Source organism: Arachis ipaensis, chromosome B4 (genome assembly GCF_059453495.1).
Source record: "Arachis ipaensis isolate K30076 ecotype BB chromosome B4, ASM5945349v1, whole genome shotgun sequence".
NCBI lineage: Eukaryota > Viridiplantae > Streptophyta > Magnoliopsida > Fabales > Fabaceae > Arachis > Arachis ipaensis.
The window spans coordinates 57875468-57881071 of NC_142439.1; the positions used below are offsets into that span (position 1 = coordinate 57875468).

At 40.2% G+C, this 5604-nt stretch overlaps 1 non-coding gene across 1 annotated transcript; it reads right to left on the reverse strand.

Moving 5' to 3' along the window:
* Positions 1-374: 374 nt before the first annotated feature.
* On the reverse strand, positions 375-482 carry LOC148567698 (small nucleolar RNA R71). The gene has a single exon (XR_015882271.1). It is a non-coding gene; the product is annotated as a small nucleolar RNA R71 (small nucleolar RNA).
* Positions 483-5604: the final 5122 nt, after the last annotated feature.

Below are 5604 nucleotides of genomic sequence, written 5' to 3' on the forward strand. Positions count from 1 at the left end.
GTGCAAGGAAGATGCTTGGTGACTTTACTGCACCAACTTCTGACTTCTATGGAAGAAGCATCTCAATTCATGCAATTGAAGCAAACAATTTTGAGCTTAAGCCTCAATTAGTTTCTCTAATACAGCAGAATTGCAAGTTTCATGGACTTTCATTGGAAGATCCTCATCAGTTCTTAGCTGAATTCTTGCAAATCTATGACACTGTTAAGACCAATGGGGTTGATCTCGAGGTCTACAGACTTATGCTTTTCCCCTTTGCTGTAAGAGACAGAGCTAGGATATGGTTGGACTCACAACCTAAAGAAAGTCTGAACTCTTGGGAAAAGTTGGTCAATGCTTTCTTGGCCAAATTCTTTCCACCTCAAAAGATGAGCAAGCTTAGAGTGGAAGTCCAAACCTTCAGACAGAAGGAAGGTGAATCCCTCTCTGAAGCTTGGGAAAGATACAAGCAGTTGATCAGAAGATGTCCTTCTGACATGCTTTCAGAATGGAGCATCTTATGTATATTCTATGATGGTCTGTCTGAATTGTCTAAGATGTCATTGGACCACTCTGCTGGTGGGTCTCTTCATCTGAAGAAAACCCCTGCAGAAGCCTAGGAACTCATTGAGATGGTTGCAAATAACCAGTTCATTTATACTTCTGAAAGAAATCCTGTGAATAATGGGATGACTCAAAAGAAAGGAGTTCTTGAGATTGATAATCTGAATGCCATATTGGCTCAGAACAAAATATTGACTCAGCAAGTCAATGTGATTTCTCAGAATCTGACTGAAATGCAAGCTGCATCCGGCAGTACTAAAGAAGCTTCCTCTGAAGGAGAAGCTTATAACCCTGAGAATCTTGAAATGGAAGAAGTGAATTACATAGGAGAATCCTATGGAAACACTTACAATCCTTCATAGAGGAATCATCCAAATTTCTCATGGAAGGATCAACAGAAGCCTCAACAAGGCTTCAATAATAATAATAATGGTGGGAGAAATAGGTTTGGCAATAGCAAGCCTTTTCCATCATCTTCTCAACAACAGACAGAGAATTCTAAGCAGAGCCTCTCTGACTTAGCAACCATAGTCTCTGATCTATCTAAGACCACTCTCAGTTTCATGACTGAAACAAGATCCTCCATTAGAAATCTGGAGATACAAGTGGGTCAACTGAGTAAAAGAGTTACTAAAACTCCTCCTAGTACTCTCCCAAGCAATACAGAAGAGAATCCCAAAAGAGAGTGTAAGGCCATAACTATATCCAAAGTGGCCGAACCTGGAGAGAGTAAAAAGGCAGTGATTTCCAGTGAGGAAGACCTTGCTGGACGTCCATTGACCAATAAGGAGTTCCCTATTGAGGAACTAAAGGAATTTGAGGCTCATATAAAGACCATAGAGATTCCATGGAACTTAATGCTGCAGTTTATGAGCTGTGGTGAAGATTCTTCCTCTGAAGAGGATGAAGATATTATTGAAGAGCAAGTTACTCGGTATCTAGGAGCAATCATGAAGCTAAACGCCAAGTTATTTGGTAATGAGACTTGGGAGGATGAACTTCCATTGCTCATCAATGAACTGAATGCCTTGGTTCAACAGAAATTACCTCAGAAGAAACTGGACCCCGAAAAGTTCTTAATACCTTGTACCATAGGCACCATGACCTTTGAGAAGGTTCTGTGTGACCTGGGGTCAGGAATAAACCTCATGCCACTCTCTGTAATGGAGAAACTAGGGATCTTTGAGGTACAAGCTGCAAGAATCTCACTAGAGATGGCAGACAAATCAATGAAACAGGCTTATGGACTTGTAGATGATGTCTTAGTAAAGGTTGAAGGCCTGTACATCCCTGCTGACTTCATAATCCTAGACACTGGGAAGGATGAGGATGAATGCATCATCTTTGGAAGGCCCTTGCTAGCGACAGCAAGAGCTGTGATTGATATGGATAGAGGAGAGTTAGTCCTTCAATTGAATGAGGACTACCTTGTGTTTAAGGCTCAAGGATCTTCTTTTGTAACCATGGAGAGGAAGCATGAAAAGCTTCTCTCAATACAGAGTCAAACAGAGCTCCCACACTCAACTTCTAAGTTTGGTGTTGGGAGGCCACCATCATGCTCTGAGTGTCTGTGAAGCTCTGTAAGAGCTCACTGTCAAGCTATTGACATTAAAGAAGCGCTTATTGGGAGGCAACCTAATCTTATTTATCTATGTTAACTACACTTTCATTTCATTTTCCATTGTTAGTTTATGTCTTCTGTAGGTTGATGATCATGTGGAGTCACAAAAACAGTTGCAGAATTAAAACGAAATCAAAAATAGCATCAAAAACAGCACACCCTGGATGACAGGCTTACTGACATTTAAACGCCAGTAAGGATAGCAGAATGGGTGTTTAACGCCCAGCCTGGCAGCATTTTGAGCGTTAAACGCCAAAATTGGTAGACAGATTGGCGTTAAATGCCAGAAAAGGGTGTTTGGCTATCTGGCTGGCGTTAAACGCCAGAATTGGCAGACAGACTAGTGTTTAATGCCAAAAAAGGGTGTCTGGAGGGCGTTAAACGCTAGAAAGGGGCATCAGCTTGGCGTTTAACGCCAGAAAAGGTAGCATAGACGGTGTTAAATGCCAGAAATGGCACATAGAGGGCGTTTAAACGCCAGAAAGGTGCAGGGACCAGAATTCCTTGACACCTCAGGATCTATGGACCCCACAGGATCCCCACCTACCCCAACTCTCATTCTCTCCTCTTAACACCTTTCTATAACACTCTTTCCTAAATACCCTTGACCAATCACATCAACCCCTATTCCCCAAACACCATTCACCTATCAAGTCCTACCCTCTTCCCCATAATCCCTTCACCACTCATATCCATCCATTATTTCCCAAAAACCCATCATAAAACCTCACCTACCTCACCATTCAAATTCAAAACATTTTCCTTCCAAACCCAACACCTTCTTACACGAATTCCCTCTCTATCTTACCCTATAAATACCCCTCCTTACTACCTTCAATTTCACACATCATAAATAGTTACACCCCCTTGGCCAAATTCAAAACACCCCTCCATCTCCTCCATTTCTTCTTCTTCTCCTCATTTCTTTCTTCTTTTGCTCGAGGACGAGAAAACCTTTTAAGTTTGGTGTGGGAAAAAACTCTACTTTTTGTTTTTCCATAACCATTAATGGCACCTAAGGCTGGAGAAACCTTTAGAAAGAGGAAAGGGAAGGCAATTGCTTCCACCTCCGAGTCATGGGAGATGGAGAGATTCATCTCAAAAGTCCATCAAGACCACTTCTTTGAGGTTGTGGCCAAGAAAAAGGTGATCCCCGAGGTCCCCTGCATGCTCAAAAAGAGTGAATATCTGGAGTTCCGACGTGAGGATCGAAGAAGAGGTTGGGAAGCTCTCACCAACCCTATCCAACAAGTCAAAATCTTAATGATTCAAGAGTTCTATGCTAATGCATGGATCACTAAGAACCATGATCAAAGTGTGAACCCGAACCCAAAGAATTGGCTCACAATGGTTCGAGGAAAATACTTAGATTTCAGTCCGAAAACTGTGAGGTTGGCATTCAACTTGCCAATAATAAGAGGAGATTCTCATCCTTTCACTAGAAGAGTGAACTTTGATCAAAGGTTGGACCAAGTTCTCACAGGCATTTATGTGGAAGGAGCACAATAGAAGAAAGACTCAAAAGGCAAGACGGTTCAATTGAGAAGGCCTGACCTCAAACCCGTGGCTAGGGGATGGTTGGAGTTCATCCAACGCTCTATCATCCCTACTAACAACCGGTCCGAAGTAACTGTGGATCGAGCTATCATGATCCATAGTATCATGACTGGAGAGGAAGTGAAAATTCATGAGATCATACCTCTAGAACTATACAAGGTGGCTGATAAGCCCTCCACTTTGGCAAGGTTAGCCTTTCCTTATCTCATCTGTCACTTATGCAATTCAGCCAGAATTGTCATAGAGGAAGACATCCTCATTAAAGAGGACAAACCCATCACTAAAAAGAGGATGGAACAAAAAAGAGAGCCCACTCATAGACCTCAACAAGAGCATGAGGAAATCCCTTATCAAGAAATTCCTGAGATGCCTCAAGGGATGCATTTCCCTCCACACAACTACTAGGAGCAACTCAACACCTCTTTAGGAGAATTGAGTTTCAACAAGGAGCAACAAAGGCAAGGAAGAGACATAGAGGAGCTCAAGCACTCCATAGGATCTTCAAGATGAAGAACTAGCTGCCGTCACTAAGGTGGACCCGTTCTTTAATTTTCTTGTTCTTATTTTTCTGTTTTTTGTTTCTATGTTTCATGTTTTGTCTATGTTTGTGTCTTTATTACATGATCATTAGTGTCTAGTATCTATGTCTTAAAGCTATGAATGTTCCATGAATCTTTCACCTTTCTTAATTAAAAAATATTTTCTGAAAAAGACAAAGAAGTACCTGAATTTTGAATTCTATCTTGAAAATAGTTTAATTATTTTTATGTGGTGGCAATACTTTTTGTTTTCTGAATGAATGCTTGAATAGTGCATATTTTTTATAATGAAGTTTATGAATGTTAAAATTACTGGCTCTTGAAAGAATAATAAAAAAAGAGAAATGTTATTGATAATCTAAAAAATCATAAAATTGATTCTTGAAGCAAGAAAAAGCAGTGAAAAACACAAAGCTTACGAAAAAAATGGCGAAAAAAATAAAGAAAGAAAAAGAAAAAGCAAACAGAAAAGCCAATAACCCTTTAAACTAAAAGGCATGGGTAAAAAGGATCCAAGGCTTTGAGCATTAATGGATAGGAGGGCCCAAAGGAATAAAATCCTGGCCTAAGCGGCTAAATCGAGCTGTCCCTAACCATGTGCTTGTGGCGTGAAGGTGTCAAGTGAAAAGCTTAAGACTGAGCGGTTAAAGTCATGGTCCAAAGCAAAAAGAGTGTGCTTAAGAACTCTGGACACCTCTGACTGGGGACTCTAGCAAAGCTGAGACACAATCTGAAAAGGTTCACCCAGTTATGTGTCTGTGGCATTTATGTATCCGGTGGTAATACTGGAAAACAAAATGCTTAGGTTCACAGCCAAGACTCATAAAGTAGCTGTGTTCAAGAATCAACATACTGAAATAAGAGCATAACACTATCTGAATTCTGAGTTCCTATGGATGCCAAAACTCTTCAGAAGCAAAAAGCTACTAGTCCCGCTCATCTAATTGGAACTAAGCTTCATTGATATGTTGAAAGTTATTGTATTTTCTCTTCTTTTTATCCTATTTTGTTTTTAGTTGCTTGGGGACAAGCAACAACTTAAGTTTGGTGTTGTGATGAGTGGATAATTTATACGCTTTTTGGCATTATTTTCATATAGTTTTTAGTATGTTTTAGTTACTTTTTATTATATTTTTATTAGTTTTTATGCAAAAATCACATTTCTGGACTTTACTATGAGTTTCTGTGTTTTTCTGAAATTTCAGGTATTTTCTGGCTTAAATTGAGGGACCTGAACAAAAGTCTAATTCAGAAGCTAAGAAAGGACTGCATATGCTGTTGGATTCTGACCCTCCTGCACGCGAAGTGGATTTTCTGGAGCTACAAATCCCAAATCGGCGCACT